At 45.7% G+C, this 27,572-nt stretch overlaps 1 protein-coding gene across 1 annotated transcript in view; it reads left to right on the plus strand.

The window, feature by feature from the left end:
* Window positions 1–5,382: 5,382 nt before the first annotated feature.
* Window positions 5,383–27,572, plus strand: part of LOC138472375 (small COPII coat GTPase SAR1A) — a 271,220-nt gene continuing 249,030 nt past the window's right edge. Inside the window, exon 1 of the mRNA XM_069610511.1 lies at window positions 5,383–5,518. The gene's annotated coding sequence lies outside the window, so the exon portion shown is untranslated. The remainder of the gene's footprint in view (window positions 5,519–27,572) is intronic.

Raw genomic sequence — 27,572 nt, forward strand, 5'->3', positions numbered from 1 at the left:
GCCCAGCTGGAAGAGAAGTCTGCTGCTGCATTTCTTCAATGTAATCCGAAAGCTGTCGTTTCTCCCAAGGACTGATCCAGAGAGGACCTGCAAAGGAGACCTCTCCCCGAGCTACGAGGGACCACTGTGCAAAGCTGCTGCTCTTCATCGAAGTATCCTGGAAGCCAGTCCTGTGTGCCTGCCGTCCGGAGAAGGGGTCTTCGAAGTCCAGAAGAGGAGAGCCGGACATCTCAAGCCAGAGAAGTCCATGGGTGTCGCCCAGGGTTCGGAAGTGCGTTTTGTGACTGCTGGAAGCCGTCGCAGTCTACCGCCCAGAACAGTGGGTACCATGGTATAGGGCTGCTGGACACCCGTAGCTGCGAAAAAGTTCCAAACTGCCGAAGAACATTTGAAAGGACATCCTTGCTGTCACCACTGACCAATTTTTCCTGACGGAGAGACCCTGGAGTCATTGGGTGCAGTGGAAGGTTCGTCAGTGGGGTTCCTGCCTCCAGAAATGAACAAAGACGTCCCAAGGGTCCAGACTTGGTGAGGGTCTGAGGTCCACTCAGTTGGTCAAGTCCAGGGCATCAGGAGCCACCCAGAGGTCTGTGTTGTGGCTGGAGCACCGAAGAACCGAAAGTCAGAAAACTGCGATATTCCAAAACCCGACACCAAAAGTGACCTAAGCACCCGTCACCGTCAAAAGTCATTGAAGGGTGCCTGGGGTCTTGCTTTCATCTACCAAGCCTTTAAGGAGCCCACAGCAAGTTTCATCTTCACAGGACTTCTACAGTCGGAGAAATCATCGACCAAAGGAGAGCACCGCGAAGAGCCAGACTGCTGCACTTCGGAAAGACTGTTTCCTTTTTATTCTTGGACTCAGCATCCCAGTGGTTCCTTCTTCCAAAGGGGGTCCATCCTTGGAGGGAATCGTTGAGTAAAGCCGAGAAACTCTGCCACTTCGCCTGCCAAGGCACCAAAGGTACTGTGACGAGGAAGTGCATCTTCTAGCCTCGGGAGTCGTCGAGGGGTCCCAGATTCACCTTGGATCCTGTTCTACTGTAGCCTCTTAGGTACTTTGGGGTGGTAGAACCTTTTAAAGAAAGTACAAGGTTATTGAACATTATTGGACTGGGCTGTAAAAGACAACATAAGTTACCCCATAACTTTTCCCTCACAGGTTGCTCAGGATCCTCACTTTGAATTACTTGTCTAGTCTAAAGAAAGCATTCTGCCACTGTTCATACCTAACCTGCCTTTCTTTCCTATTCTATGGTGTTGCACCTAACTTAAGAAACCACCTGCCTATTTAAAACTGTCTGCAATTAGTGCATCTATTACTGGATTTAAGTAATGTGTGGTACCACAAGGAGTGTATATATTTGCCATTCCTTGAATATGTATTCCAAATAGAAAGTGTTATTATGATTGTGTGTATATATTCCTGAACATCACCTAACATAGTGTGTGGACATTCCTTTGTGTGCGTTTTGGGGAAACACTGTACTTAAGAACCTGCCTGCATCAGCTCTTGAAAGCTTAAGCATTTTGGACAGGTGACCCTTTGCTTCTTCTGAACCCTCCTCCTTTCCCATTGCGCTAGCCCTGAGTGCACTGTGGAGGTGACATAGGTAGAGTCAGAGTACACATTTACCACGTGCCCGTCTGACATGTCTCATGCTCTTATGAGAGCCACCAATTCTGCTGTCCTTAGTAGGGAGGCGGCAATCGTTCCTGCAAGTGAAATGAAAAATTCTCCCCTTATGTGGCTACCACTGCTGCACCCATATGCCTGCATCCAGTGATCGAATCTATTATTGATGACATGTCATCATATCCCCTCCCATCATATACTGGTTCTTCCTTCACCTGGGGGTTCCCTTCCCATCGGTCCATGTAAGAGGCGCAGTCGTGAAGGTACTCTCCTTGCTCAGCACGGTCTGCTATAAATTCTGCTGGGTTCGCCACACAACCCCTAACAACCTTAATTACTGGGTTTGTCAGTATCTTATCTTGACTCCAACCTTCCTTCCATCCTCATCCTCCTTGACCTTTCCTCTGCTTTTGACCATTGGGTCCATTCTCTCCACCACCTCTCTCTCCATATATGGTGTTTCCCCGGGCTCTACCCTCTCACCCTGGCTCTTCAATGTCTACTTGGCTTCCCTTTGGCCCACCTGATTTCCACCTTTTCCTCTAACTTTCATTGCTATGCGGATGACACTCAGCTCTCCTTCAGGCTCCCCTCAGCCTCCTCTCCTCTTTCGCTCATTCCAGACTGTCTAGCTGTGATTCAGGACTGGTGCGCCTCCAGCAATCTTGTCTTAATGCCAGTAGGACTGAGATCCTTCTCATTGGGACCTTTGCTCCTGCTTTCCCTCTCTTACTCTTGCTGCCCTCAATGGGCCATCTTCCCTGACTTTCCTGTGAGGCAACATACCTTGGTGTCATCTTCGACTCCACTTTCTCCTTCTCTCCTCACATTACTGACCTTGCCAAGAAGGCCCACAACCAGCTGCACCTCCTCAGAGGTATTCTTCCCTTTCTCACTTTCCCCCAGAAGCTCACTATGTCCAGAGCCTCTTTCTCAATCTGATTTCCTCTACTCTCCACCCTCTTCAACTAATCCAGAACAGGACTGCAAGACTTATCCGTGGCCTCAAGCCCAGGCACCATATCTCTCCAGCCTTGAAATATCTACACTGGTTCCCGGAGGCTGCAAGGATCAAGTTCAAAACTCTCTGCATCTTCCACAAGGCTTTCTGGGGCCAGGGCCTACATTGCATCCAACTCTCTTTAAAAATACCTTCCTTCTCGAGCCCTTTGCTCAGCTACCTCTAACTGTCTAAGGGTCAGACGCTTCTCTAGAGAGTGGGGGTAGATCTCTCTCCTCTGCAGGTGCCTCCCTCTGTAATGGTCTCCATGCCCCTCTGAAACTTGAGCCAGACTACCTGAAGACCCAGATGCAGCTCAAGACCTTCCTTGTATCCTCTGCTTTCTCTTTCTCCCTCCCCTGCTGACCTACCTGTCTGCTGGGCTGACTGGTTGCCTGGCTACCCTCAGGGCCTCACTGGGTACCAGGCTCCCCCATGATCAGTCTCCAATGCACTGCCTCCGGGCCTACCACGCAATGGGGCTGTAACTGAAACCTCTACAGTCCCCTCCCTCCGTGCACTTACCCAGAGCTGCGCTGCCCTGGCTGCACTTATGCAGATCAATTGCTGCCCCGATTGCACTTCCCACCTCCCACTCCTTGGCACTTCCACCTCTCCCTACCCCCACTGCACTTTGCGCTGTCGCACTTGCACGATCTGAATGACACAAGTCCTAGTAAGATTGTTTGTCTTGTCTTCCCTCTGTCTTCCCTACCTTGTCTTGTCGCGCCTTGAGACACTTGTGTGTAGGTGCGTTATAAATGACATATATCACTAAAAGCCCTCCAACCTGTTTTAGAATGGATCAGGGATTCTGATTAGCTGGTTAAACTCTCCTCTTGAGTCTGGCCTTGAGTCGATGAGACAGCGTGTCTCGCAAACCACCTTGAGAATTAAAGTGGGGGTCAACTCTAGGGAAATCTTGCAGGAATCCTGACCAAAAAGCTGCACAGGGGCACATTTGGGAAGTTCGGCACACCTTTTGTTCCTTCATCTGCATACATGTCGACATTATGCTTTCCATTCGGAAGCAATTGCATAGTCCTGGTTTTAACTTTGCATTCTGAGACTTGTAGTCCTGGGTGTTACATGATTTAATTATGTGTTTTTTCTATTTTCTCGGAGGACCCTGCGTAGAAGGAGATGGGATCTGGCACCGGCAAGGTCACTGTGACAGTGGAATGTGTGACCGTCATGCCTCCAGGGATGGAAACCCATTTCATTTCTGAGAGAATGTACACAGATCGCACAGGACCTAACAAGCTATAACCAGAACCCAAGGCCACATTGCCCTGTGCTCGGAAACAGGCCATTATAAGAACTTGAACACTTTTATCGCTTGCGTTCTGATTGCTACACTCCATACATGGGCCCGGATGCAGGCTGCAGGCATCCCCTTTGACATGAGTAATGTTGTTTAGGAATGGAATAGCCACCTAAACTGTATATAAGGATGTTGCCGGCCCGGGGGAGCAGAGCAGTCCACCCAGGCGGTTTGGATACGTGCTTTCATTATATGCAAATACCCTTCTACCTCTGGTCTCCCATGTTTTTATTTCGGAGTGTTACTGAGTGTGCAGTGAAGCAGGGCGATTGCAGGAGGGAGCAGGACGGACAATCGTAACACTGGGTGCCCACATTACAACCCCAGAACGACAAGTTCCAGAATGCAACGTTAAAGCCAGGGCTCGGCTATTGTCTGCCAAATCGAATGGATAATGTCAGCATGTATATTTATATAAGGCCATTGCCACCAACCCTTCTAATTTAAACAATAGTTACAGGTACACAGCTCTCAACCATTTGTCTCGCAAAGGCGGGTGAAATCACCCGATTTTGTTTTTGGCGGGTGAGACGCCCATTGGAATGAATGGCCGTGCAGGAGGCTTGGCGGGTGAGCCAGCCCTTTGCAAGGCGGGTGACACCCGCCAAAAGCGGGTGAGTTGAGAGCTATGCAGGTAACATGGGACAGTTTAATTCAGATAGAACTACTGGGGAAGAAGTAAAATACCCTAATAAATTTGCAATCATTGAAAACATAATAACATGTTAAAGATTTCATTAACTTAATCTGTGTATCTCAGCAAAGTTCACATTAAGAGGTGTACACATGATCCCTAAAACACCCCCAAGTGTTTGTTTACAACCTGCCTTCCGTAATAGTTTCCATTTATTCGAAAATGAGAACGCTGGAAAAAAATACTTTTATAAAGATCAACAATACCTCGTAGAAAAACGTACTGATGGCGGGAGAGAACGAAAACATGAAAACAAATACTGGCACTTTTAATTAGGGGAGTTGTGAGGTGGACATTGGACGAAACCGAAGCTGCCACGAAGACTGTCTCAGCCCCACTCCTGGAGACAGATCTAAGTGGCAGACATTTTAGAGTAGCGAAACGTCCGAGTAAAACGTTATTGGAACTACTAATCACCAAAAGACTTGATAACCATGATGCTAAAAAGTATCTGTCACCTCTTAAAGCATAATGTAGCAAACAACTATTTAAGAAATAATACGAAGATTATTTTAATTTACTGACGACTATGAACACATAATTTAAGAATCGTATGTTAAAATAAAGAAATATGTATTTTTAATTTGGCCAAATTAAAAAAAAGTGTATTTAATTGTAGCTCTTCCAACTATGTGTTAAACTCTAATGCTCCAAGGTGGCTGCCGTGTTCACTTCCTGTGACTGGTCGCACAAGTCCCTTTTCTCTGTTGGCGACTGCGCTGCTGTCAGATAGTCTCCTCTCTCACTCACTCCTCCTTTTGGCGTTACGTGTTTCCTGCACTAACCTCTGTACTGCTCTACCGTCGAAGGCCCCGGGACAGTAGCTGCAGTACCACTGCCCGGAGGAGCACCCAGCAGGAAAAGGTAAGACCCTACTGCCCCCTCGTAAGGGGCGACGCTGTAGTGTACTCCCCTCCCTTGCATACTGAGCGTCGTGGGGCGGAGTTAGGGTTCAGTGCGAAGGGGAAGAGTGTTTCACCGGTCCCATGGACTGACACTCTTATGTTACAGCCGATCGACCAGTTAGCTTAATCGCTGGGGTGGTATGAAACTGTCAGAGTTGTCTGTTGTGCGAGTGCGGGGGGCGCACAGACGTGACAGTTTAGTTTTTGGGACGGGAGACACTTGCCAGGTCAGTCGGGGCGGGGCGTCGTCTGCCACCTCGACTGGGGTGAGGAAAGGGGGTGCGTTTGTGGCTGGCCTGTTATGGGTACCTCGCAGGTCATTTTAGGGATGGAGTAACTGATTTCACCTGTCAACTCGACTGTTTTTTTCTGCTTGGGATGGGCATGGTCCGTACTTTAAGCAGGTAAGCCCAGCGTGTGGGGTCGCCTGATGGCTCCTGCTCAGTTATGGGGCCACTTGAAAGCTTTTCACTGGGCTGCTGTTTAATTTTTTTACTGAAGGTCTCCCCTTTAAACGCTTCCGTGTGGATGTTTATTTGTGGTTTCCTCAAGTGGACTTACCTTTTCGTTTTAACCCCGCAAGGCGGTAAGTACGGCCGGCTCTTTATTGTTTTTCACTTCCAGTCAGGGTCGGAACTAGCCTCAACATAATTTAGGAAGGGGTTCGAGGACAATTAAAAATTTTAAAAAAATTTGTCTACCTTCATGTCCCTTATCAGTTGTGACTTGTCTTTGTCCACTTGGCCTCGGTAATCCTCATACATAGGCTGCTTCTTTGCTTCCAAATGTTCTGAAGAAAATTAAAATAAATATTTAAGCACATGGGTCAGTGTTTAATTGATAAGATACTTGCAGCATAGTAAGCAAACCTGTATAAGAATATCACCAAAAACTGTACATCGCTGCAGAAGATGCATTAACCCATTGCCCTGCTTCGCCTCTTCCCACTTTCCTGGTGACCAGGAGACTGAATATCATTTTTAGCCTTTTTTTAAGTTGACCCATTAGACCAATCTTTCACCAGAATTCAGAGTATATTTTGTTTCAGAAAGAGATGCTAATCATCGGGAGGTATGAGCCATTTAAGTGGTTAATAACACTAATGTCTTTTGTCGTGGCAGGTATATGGATATACTGAGTGCCGGCTTCTGGTCTGTCACTTTGTTTCTGTTGACTGATCGTTTTTAAACGCATACACTCTATTCTCGGGGGTGTGAGATTTAAGAGCCTGTTGCTTTGGAACCCCTTTTGTTCCCTAGTCTGTTCTGCCTTTAACCTCTTCAGTGTGGGGGCTCTCTCAGACCAGTGGCTCTCAGCAATTGCTTGCCACTGAGACTGTGGAGGTGTTGGACTCCCTAGACAGTTCTGATTGAGGGAGGCTAACTCTGATGTGGAGGCAGTAGTGAATGATTGCCGTTTTAGCTACTGGGGCAATTGGGTAATGTCTCGCTGTTCATGACAGTGGAGATGCAGGTCGATAGGTATGTGTAGGTACTTTGCATGTCACTTACTGACTATGCCTTGAGGGAGGAAGCATTTTTATACCATCAGTGACTTGAAGGGACTGTGATGGGTCAGTGCAGGATTGCACCTGCTGGTGCTTTTTTCGCATAACTTAAAAAACATGTAGCGGGAGGTCTGTTACGCCTAACTTGACCTTCAGTGTGACTGGTGGTGAAAATGTTTTGGGATGTGGTCAATGGCGGCAAATTTTTAAATCACCCGACAAACCAATGGCATCAGCGAACAGGATTAAACTAGAAGAGAGCTAACCACGGTGCCGGAGAGTTCCGACGAGCAGGAAGTTCGACCCTGTGTTCACTAAAAGATACAATAGCGCTAAAGGGCATAACTAATAACTGTGGATCGGGATACATAGGATGAAATTGAGTTCCTTAGCCACATTACTGTTTAGTGTCTGTTTGGCTCTACGGGGGAAGCACTAACAGTTGTTTGCCTGGCCCCCTTAGCAAAAACAAGTGATTGGACTCAGACGAGCGGAAACGCATACATCATATAATATAAAACAAATGGCTCGTTATAGGCCCTTTATTCACACAATATATGTATAGATATCAATAAACATACACTTGGATATATAAGAATTCTAACATAGGTTACAGCACTGTTAGAGATGAGGTAGAAGAAAACTTCATCTTGGCCACCACAACACTGCTTAGTCCCTTAGCAGGTAGGCAAAGAGATCACTGCGTCTAACAGGGTCTGACACACAGTGCCCTCCCTTTCAGCATGACTGCATCACCCGGGGGTCCAGATTCCAACTAAAACTTTTTCCATACAATGCTCTCTCCTTTATGGGGGCACTTTCCTGCCCCTCAGTTGTGTTCTGCTCTCGGCCGAAGAGCCGAGCACCCCTCTCTCTCGCATTCATTCCCAGAACCCTTATCATGCACCTGCAGTGTGCTCCAACTCCCTTTCTGTATTCGTCCTTAAATTGACAATACAAGAACTATTCTCCGCAGTAAGTCCACTTGGATAATGTTTGTGACATTGCTTTGTTTTCGCTGCTACTTGCTGATTCTGTGAGGCCAGCGGAAACAGAGACTTTATTACTGTGATGGAAGATGAGTGGTCAAAAATGGCTGCACATCGACGCCATGTTGTTCCGGCTCGCGTTTTTCGAACAAGCATTACAATTACCAACGTTCCACAAAACAAATGTTGTGAACATTTAAGTTGCCACACCAGGTAACGATATCTTGCATCTGCACCCCTGCCCAACTTCTGAGGGATTTTCAGACGCGAATAGTAAGTGCGCCCAGACTAATGGCAAGTCCAAACCAGGAGAGTAAAATGGGTCCTTCAGAACCGACAATACCTAAATGCAGTGCTCCAGATACGATTTTTGAGTGAGAGTATTTTACTCCCAATTTTTAGAATTGGTGTAAATCCAATTTGAAGAGTAACAATGTTTCCTCCTTCGCAAGAGTAAAAAGTGCCTGACAACTAACCAATTTGTGTGTGAAATTAAAACTTTGTTCAAAAACATTAGTGACAGTGACAAAACTGTATTTCAAAGTGGTTCTAAATGTATTGCAGCTGTAGAAAACATTTTCCCCACACAAGAACCTTGTCTATGCATACTACCCAGCTTCATCGTCATGATATTTGGGCACAAACTGCTACTACAGATGACAGCTTGTTACATCGGGAGAATCCTAAATCAAGTCTGTCACTCTACCACCATCACTTCTTTGCCTGGTAGGCCCGATCTGCTTGACAGCCAGTCCATGTTTTTGCTCAGTCTCTCTCCCTCTCCCTCTCCCTCTCTCACACGCCCTGCCTCTCTCTCAAGTTTTTGTCTACCATCTCGGCAGTCTATTGTTGCTGTTTCCCTCCTAAATCTCGCTGTATCGGTTGATATAACTCCTCTTCCTCATGTCATTTCTCTGGCCATCTGTTTTTTCATGTTCTCATTGTGGTTTCTACTGCTTTTGATTACTTCTTGCACTGTCTCATGTTATTTGCCTGCCCTTCTCTGGTCTGGCTTTCTATTTCCATCTCTCTCCAACTGCTGTTCTGTGTTTTATTTTACTGTCTAAATGTCTTTTGCTTGGCTTCTATCGATCACTCCTATTGTGTGTCTCTTCTGTTATTAACTCTTGTTTCCCTTCTAACTTTCTATGTTGCCTATCATGTAGTTCATTGCTCTCTTGCTTTTTTGGACTATCTAGTATGTTCTCTGTCCCTTCTTTGTTCTCCTGTAGTGCTTAGGTTCAGAGATGCTCTTCCTCTCCTGTTTGTCTTTTAACATAGCACAAATATCCAAAAAGCTGAAAAGGCCTTTTCTATTGGAAAATCTAGTACAGCTTTAACTTTGTAGATGTGTGCACTCCTTCTTTTGGCCATTAGGCTGGGAATTAGAGCTAGAGGTGTGTCTGACCAGATGCAGTACTTGCTTGAATGCATATGCTTTACCAACACTATGTGCCTTTACAAGTATAAGAGCCCATATGAGCAGTGGGTTCTGATCCATTACAAGTATAGTAGTCCAACTGAGATGTCTGTTCTGAGCCATTACAAGCATAGCAGCCCTGAAGAGTTGTTCTGAGCCATTTCGCGCAGAGCATCCCCAATGACGTGTCTACTGAATCACTGAACATAAGTCACAAGTCAACTCTGTTACAATTGAATGTTAACCTGCATCTTAAATGCACACCACTGATCCAGACTCATTAACTCAACTATCAACAGGATTTGAACGAACAGGTTACACAATAATCTCTGCCACAGAGTTATTGACCCACTGAGTTGCCTTTCCCAACAGGCTGTTGACACTGAAAGGCACATAGGGTTAGGGCACCAGCAGTTCCATGTGAGGCTTGCCTGACATAAATGGCTTGTCAAAAGCTGTAAGCCTGTTTGAACTATCCTACATGAGTCATGAGATTCATAATGAGGCTTTGAAATGTGCTTGATTTTTGGCAGTGGGACTCAGTAATCGGACATGGCAGAAGCAGAGGTTTTGAAAAGTGCAAGACCGAGTATAAGGGTTTGAAGTATGACAGCAATGCCATCTTCTCACACTGCCAGTGTGCATCACACACCAGCTCAGGAGGTTGGTGGAAAAAGCTCAGACACGGTTTTTGCTCAGTACTTTAGCTTGCTGCAATGCTAATACATGTTCATCATGCTTTATTGCAGCAGCTCTGTTAAGAAATTCAGGTACTGTCCGAAAACATAGCAGTCCTGATAAGAAATGTGGGCATGATGCAATGGGCCCTAATGCGAATATTTGGCATTGTGCCATGTAATGCGTATAGCCTCAATATATAGCAGTCTTGTTGGGAGGTACCGGTACAATCTGTGCTACTGAAAATATATACAGCACTGCTTCTATCTGTATCCATTATACCTGCTTGTGTTGGGTGGTCAGAAAGGGAGTTCAAGTTCAGACCACATGCCTAGCTATTTGTTGCTCTCTAAAAAAACAGTCTAGTGCCCTTTCATGCATGCAAACACATGCAGTTTTAAGACAAATAAATTCTTCATATAGAACACCCAAAATGTCCATCTCACAAAAGCCAAAGAGAGGCTCTTTTAAAGCTTCAAGAGATCAAGAATTCCAAGCCATTAAATTCAATGTGTGCCTCTGTGATCAAAAGAAAGCAACATATGAAATGCCCATACTACTGCAACTGCAATGCCTCTACTAAAGCGGATGAAGACTGAGGAAAATGAAGCAGAAAATTTCATTTTACATAATGCGTGTCCTAAAGCAAAGTGAAAATCATGTTCATTATTCAATATGCTTTAATAACACTGTAACCTACAAAATGCAAGCAGTTGAACAAAGTGAACCAAACGTAAATTCCCTTTTACATTACTCAGAAAGTATTATCTTAATAAAACCATTAACAGAGGAGTTTGTTAAAAAAATTAAACGAACCAGAACTCGTCCCAGTTGCTTTTTTGGATTGCTAAATTGGAGTGGATTTGCAAACTGCTGCTAGCCGGGCTGTTGGCTCCATGATTTATGGGGCTGCTACCATAAATAGCCTGTGTAAGTGGTAAGCAAGCAAAAATTAAAAGGGCCGTATTGATAATATTTCTGTGTAAAAAGGCCCTTACGCACCTTATCTGGAGGGCTGCCTAAATGTATCATGGTGAAGATAATTGGGTCATTTCTGGATTAAGAAAGAAGTGCCAGCAAATGTTTTCAACGGAAAAGGAGACCACAAGCCCTGATCAAATTCCTGTAGTATTGTTGTCACTGGACAAAAGGGGAATGCAACATGTTGGGTGTTTTTAGTTTAAATTGTATGAAAGGGTGTAATTGAGTTTGCAGAGTATAGTACGAAGCACTTTATCTATTTCAGACGTGTTATATTATTTTGCCGTTTCTGTTTTACTGTTTTTAACAACATCAAACCTAATAAAATGTTATTTAATATACTATGAAATTGTTTTGAAGTGTTACATTTCCGGCACCTAATGAATAGCATCTCATTGGAATAGGTGACCCCACACCCCTCCACTCGTCTGAAATGATTCAGACCCATGAGCATTGTTGTTTTTAAGGCTTGTAACCTAAAGAGGGGCTGCTCATTTGGGTCGGTTTAAAAACCCTCCAACCTCTTTTTGTTACCAGAGAACATTTCTCTGGTTGTGTGTGTATGTGGGTGAAATCAAAGTATGTAAGTAGAACCTTTATCCTGTTCCACTCTTGTCATTTGGGAAATAGTTGCCTGGGTGGTGGGCACAGATTGGTCTTTCTCTTCATTGTATTGGACTTACTGTATGTAACTGAAGTAACTTATGGATGACCAACCTGTGGCAATACATACAATAGAAATCACCAGAACCAAGAATGAACTGCAGTCAAGTTCCTTAGTTCACATATTCTACCCAAGAGAAATGCACCCGCCCCATGGTGACGGAATGTTTACTGTTGCTCTCTGTAAAATGTTAACATAAACGCATGTCGTATTTGGTTTAATGCTCCAACCCAAATGCCAGCAATGCACAGTGAACTCTTATTTGCCATTTACTGCAAACAGTTTGCTTGCAGTATATTAGTTTCAAACATCCCCAAACTCGCCAGCAAGGTCGAGTAACATGCAAATGGTACACACCTTTCATAAAATCTCGCCAATGTGAGTTGGCTAGTAGATTTTGCTAACTCTGCAGATAAACCTATGAAAACAGGTCTTGCAAATCGCTGAAAACTCTCTGGCACCTTTTTAGAGTCAGGCTGTGTATTGTTGCCTCTGGTTCAAAAGGCAAGAATGCGATTTATGCCTTATGCAGCCATGCATTCATGGTCTGCAACAATCTAATTGAATTAACCTGTCAGGTGCTGGTAGAGGACGTTGACAGGAAAGTCGTCATTAAAAGAGAAGCAGAAGCCCTTTCTTGTCAGGTGACCATGTTTCTGGTCAATAAAACGCCTGTATTTGAACTGTCCACAAAGAGGCTGCTGGACACAGCTACAGACACCTGGGCATTAAGGAATGGCAAGAAAAAATGGACCAACTCAAAAAGTATCGAGTGGAAACATTTTTGGACCAAGCCACAAACCTCAACCCTATTTAGTTTGCCTTTCAATTCTTGAAGCCAGAATTGCCTTTGTAAGAGCCAGGATGCATTTTTGATTTTCAGATTAACAAAAAAAGATGGGTTTCCCCCCAGGGTCATGTTGAACATGTATCCAGTATGAGACTGAAAACCTTATGTCCTGCTGAAGTGCTTGTGGGATGTTAAAGTAAGAAAAAGGCTCTGCCCGCCTGCTCCTCCTGAAACGGAAACCTCGGCATTCCTTTGCCTGGCAACATTGAAGGACATGCCCCCTTTCCTCGCTTTCATACTGCTTGCCGGCCTTACAACATCCGTTTCTGGCGAACTTGGGATAAATTGGACCTTGCTGTCCACGGCAGGACATGTAATTCCTTTGACTCGGACAGCTGCCCACAACTGCGTCTTTCCGATGCAGCTCATGGCAGTCCTTTCTGCTTTAACATCACCAGCATGACAAGCCTATTTGTCTGGATCCTTTGACTGCCTACGTTTTATGCTGGTAACATTTGCATGTTCACTGTCAATACTTTTGATGCCACTAAAGTTCTGCCTGGATACTTCACGATCTGCCACTCCCTGGAACTGCTCGAACCTTATTTACCCTCCTTGCACTGCTAATTCTCTTCTAACGGATTTTGGTTTATGGAACGCTAGATCACTTTGTAATAAATCCTCATCAGTACTGAACCTTTTTCCGAGACTCAACCTAGACTTCCTTTGTGTCACTGTCACTGAGACACGGATCCCTCCTTTCAATACCACAGTAACTGCTTACTGCTGATGCCTCCTTTTGTCATACTCCACGTACCTCTGGTCGTGGCAGACTAACTGGAATACTATATTGCGCAAACTATGTAAATGTCTCGCCTTCTGCAACTCCACCTTCTACATTTTCCTCCTTTGAATATTCTCTCACTACCTTTTCTGAACCTTATCCGATCTCATTCTTGCTCATCTACCACTCACCGGGTCCCTGTTGTGTTGACATTGGCAATCTCATTTCCACCATTTCCCCATTAACTACTCCTCTTGTACTCTTAGATGATTTTAATCTTCATCTTGCTTCTGCTCACTCCTCATTCCTTGCTATCTTTTCCTTTCTCCTGTCCCTACCCCTCCCCACCTTCACATATTTCCGGGTCCAATCTTGATCTGATTTTCGTTTCCTCCTCTGTCCATTTCTGATCCACCAACTCTCCCTATTTATCTTTCTGACCATTCTCTTCTCCTTGCCTCTTTCCCAGATCTCCTACATTACCTGTTTCGCCCCCAGCTCATTTTTCTCCCCCCACTAATTTTTCCAGCACAACCTTAATACCCCATTATTTGTTTCTACTTGTATCGCTGCCCTACCATCTCATTCTACCTTCTCTGCCCTGTCACCTGACAATGCAGCTTCCGCTCTCTTCTTTCTTCATCTCTCGACACTCTTCATTCTGCTTCTTTTTCATCTATCTCATAAACCCTCTCAACCTTGGCTTTCTACCCACCTCCAGTCGATGCAACTTTTTCTGCGACGGCTGGAAAGGCGATGGCTTCATTCCAAACTTGAGGGAGACTTCAATTCTTACTCTTCATTTAGTCCTTTTCCAATGATGCAACATGTAACAAGTGCACAATGTACCTTACAGTACAGTGTACTTGGGTCTGTAGTCATTTAGGCCCTAGATACTCCCGATGGACTTTTGTGAGATGTGCAGATGTGTCATGGACAGGGCTGGTGGTAGCTATCTTTTCGCATGAATTTTAACCCTTTCCTGCCATGTTAACTGTGTTTGGCACGGATAGGTGGCCTGGCTCCAAAATGGCCATGCCACCAGGTTCTTTGTTCTGTCCTTTGGCCATCTCGCCCCTTCACCTTCCCCAGGTCGCGTCGACCCAGGTCAGTCCTTATTTGGTCATGCATTTTTCCACGAAACACAATGCTTTTGCGGGCTTCTGCATGCCTTGTGTGTGTGCCTCCAGGATGTGGGCTGGAAATGTCTGAGTCCAATGCACATCCTGGGTGCCAGTCTGGAGTGTGATGAATGACTGCAGCCACGGTGGTCCGTGATTGGTCCACGTATGGAGTGTGTGTGTTTGTGAGCAGATCTCCCATTGGGTCCTCTTCGTTTTGGCGCAACGGGAACTTTGGATAAGAGGAGGACAAAACCCCCTACCATGTCGATCTCTGGAGTTCTAACTGAATGAAGGATGGGATCCAAGTATCCTGAAACTGAAAAGCCGAGTTGAGGAACCGCTCGAAGGTTTGGCACCCTGAGCCCGCTGTTGTCCTGTGGGACCCCTCTGCATCTAGTCGTCCTAGGTCTGCAAAGACGCTTTGACCCATTACAATAGTGGGACCAACTATTCCTGGCACCTTTAACAAACCCTGCAAGTAAGCCTTCTCTGAAAGGGTCCCTGTGCCAACCAGTGGGCTGACCAGCTTACGCAGGACCTTTGCTCTGTCTCCACTGTCGTTTTGAGGAGGCTCTTGAAACTTGGTATACTGCTAGCCCTGTGTCCGCTGCACCCTTGCACCGAATTTCGTATACTTGGCATTCCCAGGTCTGAAGTGAGACGAGTGCGCCAGAACCGGAGCATACGTGGTTACTGTTTCCCTGCCGCGGCAACGACCTTTGCAGGTGCACTGCATTTGTGACCCTCTTGCCTCTGAAGCCTGCTGCAGTGAAACTAGGTCGATTCATCCACCTGGAGCAGGGAAATCGGCACTGTCCCGTTTGGGAATCCTCACTGTATCTTCGAAACTGAAAGCCGCAGAGCCGTCATATTGCCGCAGTAAAACCCGCAACCGACATGGACTCGACTGGCGAATTTGGTCTGGGAGTGCGCCTGAGGCTGGTGTGTAACCTTAACCGGTGGCCCCTAGCGCCGGCATCCATTATTACACACAAGTGGCCCCTGGGGGTCCCTCTCCTTTCCACTGCTAGTGCGAACTAGCGACTCCATCCCGCACTCTGGAACTGCCTCTGCCTTCAAGTGGAGGTCCTCTCTGAATAGTGGGAACTTATTCATCGCCTCATCCACCTTCCTGAGCTGCTAAAGATCCCTGAAAAGACCCAGTTTTGCCCATTGGAACAACCGTGTGCACTTGCATTACATGTACTATTGAGAACAAGGCTCCTATCTTCTTAGGGCTTGGACTGCTTCTTAGTTAGGTTTGTTGTCGATGTCGAAGGGGCCTAAGGACTATCTGCTATGCCTGTTTTCTCCCCATCTAGATTTTGGACATATTTCATGCATTTAACCCTTTAGACCCCAATGGTCTTGTATATATCTTGTATTGATTGTGTCGTGTTGGTTCACTTGGTATTTCTGTGATTCTTTTGCTTTGGTCTGAGTTACAAAGGCCTTGTAATAAATGTGTCTATATTTTTGATATAACATCTGTCTGGGAGTAATTTGTAAGCGTCCTTGCTCTGTGTGCTCATTGAGGTCTTTCAGTCACCCTCACCCCTCCTGAGACCTAGTCTTGACCACCTGCCATAGCTACCTTGATTGGTCTGGCTTGTCCAGCGGTTACCCTGTTCCAAGAAACTAGGATGGCCTTCTGAACCTCTGCCCACCAGGTCAGCGTTCAGAAATCCTTCTTAACACTCATCAGACTGATCCTATTCCATCTGTCATCATCTCTAAGGTCTATCCCTCTATCCAATATCATTTCACATCTTTCTTTAATATTTGTCTCCTAACCTCAACTTTCCCACCTCCTTCAAACATGCTTCCATTATTCTGATTCTAAAGAAACCTCTGCTGACCCCTCTTGTTTACAACTTTTGACCTATTTCTCTTCTTCCGTATCTTTCTAAACTACTTGAACTTCTAGTCTATCTGCAAGTCTCCTCATTTGTTTCTAATAACTAAATTAACCCCCATTTTCAATCTGTTTTCCGTGTTATGCACCCAATGGAAACCGCTCATCTTTCAGTCCTAAACTCGTTACTTATGGTCACTCCAAGCATTCTTATTCTATTAGCCCTTTCTGCTGCCTTTTGAGTGAGTTGATCACTCACTCTTGCTAGCCTCCTGTTCATCCTTCGGCTTTCCAGTTCTGTTATCTCTTGTTCAACTCTTACTTGTCCCAGCGGACATTCTCTGTTTCTTGGGGTGGGACAACTTCGGGCTACCAACCTCTTGCTCATGGTATCCCACAAGGCACGGTTTTGGGACCTTTTCTCCTCTCTATACTTCTCCTATTGCTAAAGTGATTTTTTTCTTATGACCGGTCTCAATTTCTATGCTGACAACACCCAGCTTTTTCTTTCCTTCTCTTCATTCTCGTCTGACATTCACTCTCAGCAGTCTTCATGCTCATCAGCCATCAAATCATGGATGTCCTCCCACTACCTCACACGTAAAACTACTACCATTCCATCCCCTATCCCTCCATTTTTTTTTAACCCCTTCTCAACTTTGTATCTACTGCCCATAATCTGGGACTCTGCCCTATCATTTAAACATCACATTTCTATTTCTTGTGCCTGCCGCCGCCATCTATTTAATATTTCCAAAGTTTGCTCTTCACTTTTGATGCAACTAAGCTACTTATATCTTCACTAATTTGTTCACGTCTCTTTATTCTTCCACCACACTTCGGTCGCCCAACCTCTCGACTTGCTCCCCTAAAATGTTCAAGTTTCCAAAAGTGGTAGGCCTAAAAGTCATACATTTCGTCCTTTCAAAAAGACAATACTGATAGCTATGGTAGTGGTCCACCAAAAAGAGGTAGTCTTGTAAAATATCATTGGACATTGAAACGGGTAGCAATGTGAAATGCAAAGCTGTGAGACTTTTTTTAATTTTTATTTTTTTATTACTTGTTTTAATGAAAATGTAAACAATTTTTACAAGGATTATCGTGTGGACCCATCATGTTGATTGGTCCAATCGTGCTCCTGATCTTTGGTGTACTTGGAGCTTGAGTTTCCATTTGTCTCGACTGATAACTAATGTCACCTGGATCGTCGATCGCTCCGGTTGTTCGTCTGTTAAGTAGTCCTATGTTTTCACACAGATCAACTGCAGCTAGTGCCTAAGTGGTTTTTTCCCCACTCCTTAACCTGCACCACCATTCGTCTTCATCATAAAACTGCAGGTTTCTGAATAGGTGACCCAGGTGGCATGAACGCGCCACGTCACCCCAGGACAAATTAGGAGGTGTTTGATGGTTTCTTTCGTTTCCCTCTGTAAACAGAAGTGACAGCCATTTGTGATGCTTTGATTCCTTCTTGCTGTGAGACTGTTTGTATGGGTTTTAGGACATGTGAACATAGAAGGTAAGCAACGGTCCTCTGTACAAAGGGGACACACCCAGGGATTTACAAGTGGAGTACAGTGATGGGCAGAGTAGTGCAGTGTTAGGTAAGATTTGCACAGAACTAGTAAATCTTCCTTTCCTGGTTCGATCCCCAGAAGCTTTTGCTTTATTAGTGGGATATTTTTCATTAATATCTCAGTGAGTGGGAACCTTTTTCCACACTCCCATAATCAAGACTCTCCATAGTGTCTTTAAAGTTATCATCTTTAACAATGTATTGGCAATAAGTGCCTGTTTCTGGGTTGCCCTAGGGGCTCCCCTTTTTAACTTTCTTGTGCTAACTTTGAGTGAACTACAGTTCCCAAGGGTAGAAAGGATCTTTGGATCCCTTTTTTACATTTTATTTAGTGAAACCAGAACACACCACCTTATGTGGAGTGCTGTGGAGATACAATGTATCCCCTTTCACACTAAAACTAACAATTCTGTTAAGTGACAAGCTTACATTCAGTGGCTGGTGGCAGTGATAGCTTGTATTAATTTGGTGCACCTTTACTGCAGTAAGGTGTCAATTTTACCAAAATGGCCCCTGTCTTCTTTTGTTGCCATTTTAGTGTTTCTTGTTCCTTCCACTGACATGCAGGGTGGTAAATTCCTTTGTGTGATTTCTGTCTTGGGTGGGAGTCCCCTGGACTCCCTGCCCAGGCTCCAGTCTGCCTGTGAGCAGGAAGTGACGGAGGAGTCCAAAACTCCCCATCCTTTTGTCTTACGCCTTTCTTGAATGGGGACAAATCCCAGTGGGGGGTGCTGGCTGTCCTGATTGGACAACCAGACCACCCCTTCTTGTAAAATGCAGGGAGAGAATGCAGAGGTTGTATTGTAATTCCTGATAAATACTGCGAACCTGGAAGCTGAAGCTATGTCAACCACTGGAACTTAAACCCGAAGAGGATGACGAAGGAAAAATGGTGGAAACAATTTCCAGCGACCGGAGAGCCTGCTGTGTAACCGGAACCTGCTGTTGCCCTGCCTTCCAATTGACCTCCGAAAACGACCACTCTGACCCAGAGCCAGTTGAGACCTTTTGAGCCATCCCACGCGTTGTTGCAATACCCCAATACCCTGGGACCTCAAGCCATCGTGCGGTGCACGGTCTTCCGAATCTCACTGAAACCTTGTGGGCATCCTGGTGGATCTCCAGAGACACAAATCAAGTCCATAAAGTCCCCTCACCAGAGTGCTGGACCTTTAAAACAATGAGAATTCAACCACAATGTTCTGTCTTCTGTGCTCCTTGAAAAGGCGCCAGAACCGCATTCAGCCATGAGGGAAACCTTGCCTAGATCCTTCATCGATCCTTGCTGCAAGTCCCTTCTGAGGTCTTGTTTTCAGTCTCCACGACAAGGAATCCATTGGTCGGGTATTTGGCTGCAGACCCTGAAGTTCTCCTGCTGCAAAATCATCTTCAATGCTGAGGTACTGTGTTGGCTTGGGTATTTACTTGCCTTAAGCCTGTTAGGATTTCTGTGTAGCTGTGAGTTGTTTTCTGTGATGGGAGGCCTCTCATCCAGTGCACCCAGTCCCACTGCTAGAATCCTGCTGGGGTGTCTTCTGCGAAGCCCCTGGACCATCTAACTCTAAAGTGAAGTACTTACCTGTTTTCCCAGTTTTCCTAAGGAACTCTGACTTTTGCTACTGAAGAAACCTATTCTGACACTGCCTGTTGGTCACTAGTCCTAGTTCCCCCCCCCCCCTGCCCCCCCACTCCCCCTTCTGCCACTGAACACTCAAGAACACGCAAGGGAAAGACGGTCAAGGGATTGGGACTTTAGTGTTTCAAAGTTACTTACTTGTAAAGAAGTTGGTAACTAATTCTAAGAGTGAACAGTTAAAGCATGTCTTAATGATCTTGAATGTGTGATGCACTGTTAAGTATGGTTAACCTCTTTTCTTCCTTGGCCACTGTTTTGCCAATCTAATAGAAAGTAGATGTGAAGGTATTTTACTCTCCTGTGATTAGGTTGTGCCTCTTCCCAAAAGTAAGTGTTGGTATCACCAGATTAGTCCCTTGAGGATAATTGTATGTTTCGCCCAACTGGGTCTCGCTTCCCCCGACTTGCTGCTTGCCTGTTTTAAGTCTGCATTAGGTTGTTGCCTACCTAGAAACACTTTACTGAAGTTAAACATTGGGTTTTCCCCCCCTGCCCCCCCCATTGTGAGGTTAAACAAAGTATGTAGGTTTTACTTGTGTTAACCTATTCTGGATGGCACACAGCTAAATTGCTGCTTACCTCAATCTGGGGTTCCCTGATTTCAGAAGCACCTGTAATAGTATATTAAATCCTTTGGTTTTACTCTCCTATTATAACTGTTATCACAAAAGTAGTTATAGGTTTTACTGCATCTAGAATAAGTGTTTCACTATTCATCAAAAGTATTGTGTCCAGTTGACTGATTAAGTGATTTGTGCTGAGAATCATACAACTGGAAGGGTCTACTGCCCTTGCATTACTGACTGTAATTGTAAAAGGTAACGCTTGTTTTTTTACTCCCCAAGAATAGGTTTGACCTATACTGAATGTGTTTGAAAAGGTTTTGACTTCCCTAGAACTACTGTTGGGTATTTCAAATAAGGTCTGTACTTGGGTCTGTGTACTTTCAAGTATAGTGTTCTGTTTTTATATTGTGATTTCATATAATGCGTTAGTACTTCTTACCCCTAGATTTATCTGGGCCTACCTGTATTTAATAAATCCTTTTTATTTTTTTACAATACATAGTGTTTCAGTGTTTCTTTGGGTCATTTGTATGACAATTTCACTTGTACTGATTCTACAGCTCTCTCTCCCTCCCAAGATAAGCAGCCTGGCTGCTCTGTCTACGCTACCATATATTCGGGTGGTACAGCCTTCTACTAAGAGTGGAGTCTTGTACTGCCTCAGTTGAATGGTTTTACTAAGCCCTTAGTTGGACTTCAGAAAAACTGTTCTAATATGCGAGCAGACTTTTCATGACACTAATGGATGGAGGAGCAAAGACTGATTCTCAGTCAGGCACACAAAGCTGTGACTCTTGTACATTTTTATGGTTCATATTATAAGCTGTTAGCATTTCTGAGACTCCATTGTAGCGCAGTTGAGCAACATGTGACCTAGCTGAACTGGAAGATGTGTGCTAGCCCATATTCCCTTTATAAAGGGATAGATATGATATGGCATTTATAACGCGCCTATACACTAGAGCTCTGAGCTAACCTTTATGACCATCATGATGAAAATTGCTAGATATGTCCTGTAACTTGGGAACAGCTAGGCTAGATGGTTCACTTTGTTTAATCTCTTGTTGGTGGGCAGGGTTGCAATAGATGTTTCAAATGAACCTCTTGAATGGACCTGGGACGTTTCCTGAATTCCCTTGCTAGAATAGAGAGCTTGGAAATCGTTTTAAATGACCCATCAAAATAAAACTGCATGATTTACTACAGGAGTCCTCTGACGCAACCTTTAGATTTTTCAATAATAACAAAGAAGCAGGAAGATTTAGTACATTTCTTTTAGTCTTTGTAAAATTTAAGTTTTACGGCAAAATGCATCACCCTCATCAACAGGAAAAGATTTGAGTTCTATTCGGTCCTAATAAATTGTTAAAAGCAATACTTTTAAAATGTATTTTTGTATTGCGTGTCCGCAAAGATTGTGTCAGAGCACGGAAGTACAATGGGTATTTGGAAGAGGGTTGTTGGTGTAATAGGTGCCTGCTGGTGTGGGCCCACTGGCCAAAATGTTTTCAGGTCCCTTCTAACCGTATGTGGAAATAGGTCGATAGTTTGACTAAAATTACCTCAAATAGAGGTTGTGTGTGTTCTTGCTTTTGGAGTTTGGCTGGCATGGTGGTGCTTTGTAGCCAAAACAATGCTACATAGTGGAAAGGGAAGGTGTTTTGAAGAGCATGTTTGGTTGGCTTGGCAATGCTATTTGCTACTTCACAAATTGAACTACATCTCGCCGTGGTTTTTTCTGCCATTTTTCTCACTGCAAGCACAATTAAACAAAATGGATCTGCAGCACCCTATAATCTATGCAGTTTGAGTCCTAGCCTCTCCCCTCCTGGTCACTCAGATGCAGTATGACTATCTTCTTTCCCATCAACATGTCAATAGAGCAAATTGAGGTAGAAATTATGAAGGAGAACGCAAAAAAAGAATAAAAGGCTGGAAAATGTGTAGTGGTCTAGGCACTGAAAGCATCAAACATATTTATGAGAAATGTGCCCTGTGAAGCTGAAATCTCCTCTCCGCACCGCTGTATATTGATCTGAGAGGGTATTATTTCTGACCTGGGGCACCTCCCTTGGTCGGAGGGTTCAAAGTATGGATGGGGCCTTAAGCTCTGTTAAGCTTGAAACTTGCAGCATGCAATGAGTAAAGCAGCTGCATTTAATTGTAAGGCATACATGTTTTGGATGCTTCTCGGCCAGGAACAGGCTTACTTATGCCTTTCCTTTTCACTATCAGATCTTCATTACATCAGTTGACTAGTATCTGTACATGAATGTTGATGCCCTCTTTACATGGGCATTGCTGATAAACTGGTACTGGGATTTCGTACAACACGATATCTTGATGCAAGGGATAGTTACCACGTAGTACATGCCCTCTACAAACTTCTGCAAGTCTTCATTTTATTTCAGAGTGGTTTAACCCTGGGGCCACCGAGAACCTGCCAAGATGGCGGTTTGCTCGTTCTCATTACACTGGTCCTGCTACACCAGATTCTGTTGGTGACCCTCCGTGTGCTGGAGGGTGTCGAGCGATCTGGCAGCGGGGCTTGGAGAAGGTGTTGATGAGACACGTGGCATCTGAGCCCTGCAGGTATTTGCTGGTCTCTAGGACGCTGTGCACCCCAATTAAGAGTGGCATTCCCTGCTTGGCAGGACAGGTCGGGGAAGCAACTATCTGTGTGCCAGCTCTCTGCTCACAGCTGATGTGCTGACCGCCCGTTAGGCGAACTGTTGCTGCTGTGCTCCGTGTGTCTCTCGGGCACCCCGCCTGCTCCTCTGCTCCAAGCACATGTGCGTGGTGGGGTTTCGGGCCTGGCGCTGTGGCCAGTGAAAAGGAGGCTTGCCTGGTGGATATGCCCTCCAGCGCCGCATATCTGCTACACGTGTGAATGCTGAGGGCCTGCACTGTCACCCGGGGCCTGCGACCTGTAATACGCACTGCCATGCGGGTTGCCCATGGCTTGGCGGGCCCGCCTGTAGAGCTGCTGGGGCTACAAAGGAGACCCGCACCATTTCTGTTAAACAGAGGCGCAACATCAGCGCGCGGAGGGAGCCTGGCGAGGCCAAGTGCTGGAGCACTAACTAACCGGTCCGTTGCAGGTTGCATACAGAGTTGGCCGGTGATGGCCCAGCTGCGTTAACTCTGGTCCCATGACTCCAGTCCAACAACCTTCGGAGGTGACGCACCCACGAGTCCTGCTTCCCTAAGATTATTATTTCTTTTTTTTCCACTCTTCTGTTCTGTGTTCCCTGCTGTGACACTTTGGTGGGTGCCTGGTGCTGATTGCCCTGAGGCCTACTGCCTGTCTGGACAGGTGGAGCTGTGTTCAGGCTGAGCCTGCTTGGGGTTGATTTGTGGCCTTATCTGAAGGTGCTGCCGCACCTGCAATTAACCTTGCATACCTCCTGGGCTTGTCATGCATGACCTGCCTTGTTGCAATTGAGGGCAGGCTTGTGTGCTGCAGAGGCTCCTTGGGCCTGTGTGGTGTGGAGTGTCTGGGAGGCATTGCTGGACTCGCCCCACTTTTTAGCTGTATCCTTTAGCAATCAACTGCTGGCATGGCAAAAGTTGCTGGTGGCAAGAAAGGGGGCGTGGACAGATTTGCAAAACCTGCCCTGCGCCCATCGGACACCACTGTCAACAATACCCAGGTGCTGACTTGGCATTGACCAGGGACATGAAGCAGATGAAAGCAAAGTATGAAGACCTGGAATACAGGTCCTGGCGAAATAACATTTGTATCATTGGGGTCCCTGATGACTCATTTTGTGGGAAAATGGAGTCGCCGGTGGAGGACTTTTTCCGTTGGCTTCTGGGCAACCCGACTGGTCACTGCATTTCACACTTGAAAGTGCATAGGGCTACCCTCGGCCGATCACTGCGGACGTCATGAAATATGACGGGGACATCATACTGTGCATGGCCAGGGCCAAAAAAAGAGCTTGGGCTATGATTCAATAGCACCCACATCTACCCTGATTTTATGAAATGATAAGAAGAAATTAAAGGGAAAAACGTGCCCTGCGCAATGCTGTTCTGTCAAGGCTAAAGATTCAGTTCAGTAACTGAGCCCACTTCTTCACATTTCCTGATAAGGCTGTGCCTTACATTGACGTGTATACCTCTGCCTACCCCTGGGCCAGTGACTCTTAACGGTTATGTTAAACATTCTGTTGCTTTGCTGCCTATGAAGCCATGTTAATTTACAATAATGCGGGCCAGTGGGTGCAGTTTAGCGCCTAGGTTCCCAGTTTCTGGGATACATCCACCCACTCCGCATGGAAAAGGTTGTCCCTGATGCAAGTGCCTATGTTGGGGTTGTTGGGCAATACTCAGCTGATGTTTCGACAGCTCTGTGGGTGGGCAGGGGAAAAGGGAATAAGGGAGTTTGGGTGTACTTGTTAAATGGCACTTGGTGGGGGATTGGCTTCAGAAGTTCTGAGGGGTGCTGCATGTAAAGATAAAGGTGTGCAAGTATGGCACAGCCAGGCGAGTTAGGAACACTGTCAAATTCCTTAGTTGGAATGTTCGGGGGCTGGAAAATGCAGTTAAGGCCGCAAGATGGTTGCTGATGCTACTTGGAAGGGTGCCCAGATTTTGTTTTTGCAGGAAACACGCATGCTTAACAGACAAGCTGAGAGGTTTGCGCAGGGATGGGGCGGGCATAAATATTACACTTCGAAGGCCGAGGGGTTCTGACATGGATTCATTGCTCCCTGCAATTTATGGATTTAGATACTGGAATGGGTGAGGCAGTGATGTGCTGATACACGGTATCCCGTGCCTGCGTGAGGTCCTACTAGTTAATGTGAATGGGCCCAATGTTCACCCAGATCTTTTTAACGGGGTGTTTTGCCTTTGGTGATACCTTATGGCTTTGCCACAACGCTGGACCCCACTTGGTCACACCTAGAGTGCTTACTATGGCGGTTCAGACTAACTGCACGAATTTCCAATATGAATATGCTTGATATTTTGCAGTCGCTGTAAGCTTCAAACTGGGCATATATGTTCTAGTCGTCCGTGCATGATAGGCACTCTCATATTGATGCGTGGTTGGTATCTAATCTGCTACTCAATGCTGTTGTAGAGTGCACTTTAGTTTCTTGCTCTGTTGGACCCGTCCCCTATTCTGTTGGCTATACAGCTGTCTGGTGTAGGGGGAGTGGGTGCACCATGGCGTTTTAAGCTTGCGGCTCTGTAGGACCCTGTGTTCTCTCTGAACCTGCTGGAACATATATCCTTGTACTTTGACACCAATGTGGGGTCTGTGTCTTCGGCTGCGTCCCTCGGGCAGGCCTTGAAGGCGTAAACCCGAGGTATAGCGAAGTCTACAGAATTCAGGGTCCTTAAGAACCTCGGGGGTGAATTGAACACTTGAGACTCTAACATCTGAGCACTAAAGCAACAATATGGCCCGTCCCCTACCCCAGCGCTCCGGAAAGATATTAAGACTGAGCTGGATGTGTTTAGAGACGCAGCAATGAGGGAGCTACAACATATGGACAGGCCAATGAAGTCGAAGATATGGGGAGGCGGATATGCCCGGCAAGATGCTGGCTCATGTTACTGACAGAGGCAGGGGGCACACACATCGCATATATTAAGAGGCAGGATGGGACTGTTGTACATACAGACAAGGACATCAAGGATGTGTTTTATTGCTCCTACGGTGGGGTTCTTGCTGGAAACTCTGTGGGAGGCGGTGATATTACTTCTGAAACGGGTCAAAGCGGCAGATGACTGCGGGCCGTATAGGCCTCGTCACTCATAAATATTGACACCAAGATTTATGCCAAGTTCCTTGGAACCAAACAGTCTACCGCATTTAATATCCAGAGGTTCTAAAATGTGTTGAAGCCGGTCTCACCCGACTTGCAGGTGGTGGCGGTCTCTCTCGATACGCAGAAAGCTTTTGATGCGGTCTCATGGCCTTTTCTCTTTTCCATGTGCTGGCGAACTATGGTTTCAAAACTCACTATGTCGTGGGTTGGGTTGTTATATGAGCAACCATTTGTCTGTGTGCGACCGGGGGTGGGTGGGCTAGTTCTGATACTCCGGCTGGGTGGTGGTACTAGGCAGGTTTATCCTTTATCGCCCTTGTTTGCTCTAATAATCGAGCCCTTAGCATACATGAGTCATGACAAATTTAGAGGTGCAGGGATATGGCTAGGTGGGACATTTGAGATTGTGTCCTTGTAAATGTATTGGTTTACACCTTCGTTTGGACATAGTTTACAGTCCTGGTTAATTGGAGCTTGAAGGTATATTTTAACATGCTGCTACTTAAATCAAAAGCATGTTATGGCCCTCTAGCAATCTGTTTTAAGCTACGGGATGTGTGCCTCAGTTGCTGATCTAAAATGTAAGAAGGATTTGAGCAACCAGTAACTAGAAGCTTGTGTAATATGTCAAGAGTCCCTCAGCAGCTTTGCAGGATTTCTAGGATTTATACTTTTCACCTGGTAATAGTGTGCCTTTTTTTCCCCACTCTTGCATGTATTTTGCTGTATGTGTTTAACCTTCAGTGCAGTAACACAGGGTTGTCTTTTTCAGACTTCCCACTGTAACTCCATTTTTCTGGGACTGACTGTCTCCCAGAAACATGTAAAGGTGCCATTGACTTAGTCTTTTTAAAATCACAGACCCAGTACAAACTATTTTACTTAGAGTTCTGGAAAGGGTTAACAGTTATCCCTTTTTGTCTGTGTCTCATGGAACATTGTTTCGTTCCTTTTCATTAAGATTTGGCTGGTGGCAGTGGTAACTACCCTATTTTTCCTACCACGGTTATTTTAAATAGCCTTCGTATTGTTTTAGGCTATCTTAGTAGCCTCGAATTTAAACCCGCTGGACCATATTTACTTTGATACGATTCCGGCTGGGTTTATTCGCTATTTCTTTTTGTAAGTCTTTCTCGTGTTTTACTCTGCGTGCCAAACCAGGTTTGGTTCCTTTCATTTGCCGTCGTTTGGCGGGCTTCTGCACAGAAGCCCTCCTTAGGCGCCTGAATGTCTGAGGGGGACAGGATGTGAGGGAGGGGTTTGAGACTCCTTGCACAGGGTCTCCTTGGAGACTCATGTCGCGCTCTGGTATGATTGGCTGTGGTGACTTGACTTGTGTGATTGATAGCCAGGCTGTGTGAATGGGAGACAACTGCATAAAAAGCAGGTCTCTGGGACTGAGTCGCTGATGGATCGAGAGAACCAAAGAGAAGCTGACTGAAGAGGACCTCTACCATGACTGAACCTCCCGGTGAAGCCCTGCTGCGGGTCCGAATCTCCAAACTTCGCGACAGGGAAGATCTGCAAAGAAGCTGCTCTCCTTGAGCTGGTGGAAACAACCAGGTGCCAACCTGCAAGGCAGGCCTCCTCTAGTCGAAATCTTGTTATATAGTCCTACTGCGCCCAGCTACCCAAGGGTTTGGTGCGCAATATT

This window comes from Ambystoma mexicanum, chromosome 8 (genome assembly GCF_040938575.1).
Source record: "Ambystoma mexicanum isolate Mex_15411 chromosome 8, UKY_AmexF1_1, whole genome shotgun sequence".
Classification (NCBI taxonomy): domain Eukaryota; kingdom Metazoa; phylum Chordata; class Amphibia; order Caudata; family Ambystomatidae; genus Ambystoma; species Ambystoma mexicanum.